At 48.4% G+C, this 620-nt stretch overlaps 1 protein-coding gene across 1 annotated transcript in view; it reads left to right on the top strand.

Annotated features, from left to right (window-relative positions):
• Positions 1–620, top strand: part of DOCK2 (dedicator of cytokinesis 2) — a 445,944-nt gene that overhangs the window by 61,065 nt on the left and 384,259 nt on the right. The gene's annotated exons all lie outside the window — the stretch shown is intronic.

Below are 620 nucleotides of genomic sequence, written 5' to 3'. Positions count from 1 at the left end.
CCTTCCTTCTTTCCTTCTTTCCTTCCTTCCTTCCTTCCTTCCTTCCTTCCTTCCTTCCTTCCTTCCTTCCTTCCTTCCTGTCATTGCCAGAGAGCATGTAATCTTGTCAGAGAGAGAGACAGACAGAGAGAGGGAGGCAAAGCACCTCCTAGTGGGCCATGGTCATGGTGCAGTCTCTTATTGTCCATGCCTCCTGTTAATGATTTTGGTTATACGTGCACACACACTCAGCATGGTTTCAAGCTTCCTGGGGCTGGTGGGCTATGTAGAATCCAGCTCCCTTAACCACTATGCCTTAATGCTAGTCCTAGCTTTCTTTAGATTCTCAGATTCTAGGGAGCGTTACACACCTGCAGTTTGTAGGCACCGAGACACTCAGTACGTACATATATGCCAAATTCAAACCTAAGTGCCTCATTCCTAGCCACCACTCTGATTCTTTCCTTTTGGCCTCTGATAAACTGTAGGGCTCTTGTGGGACCAGCAGATGGCGTAATGGCTACGCCACTGGACTCCCATGTAGTTAACCACGGTTCGAGTCCCAGACCTGGTGTCTTTTTTCTTTTTTTTTGAGAGGTTTTCGCTATAGGGCGCATGCGCTCACCAGGCAGACAGAGAGA

This window comes from Tupaia chinensis, unplaced genomic scaffold, assembly GCF_000334495.1.
Source record: "Tupaia chinensis unplaced genomic scaffold, TupChi_1.0 Scaffold000234_1, whole genome shotgun sequence".
Lineage (NCBI taxonomy): Eukaryota > Metazoa > Chordata > Mammalia > Scandentia > Tupaiidae > Tupaia > Tupaia belangeri.
The sequence above is the reverse complement of the archived record's forward strand: the minus strand, read 5'-3'. Positions and strand labels throughout refer to the sequence as shown.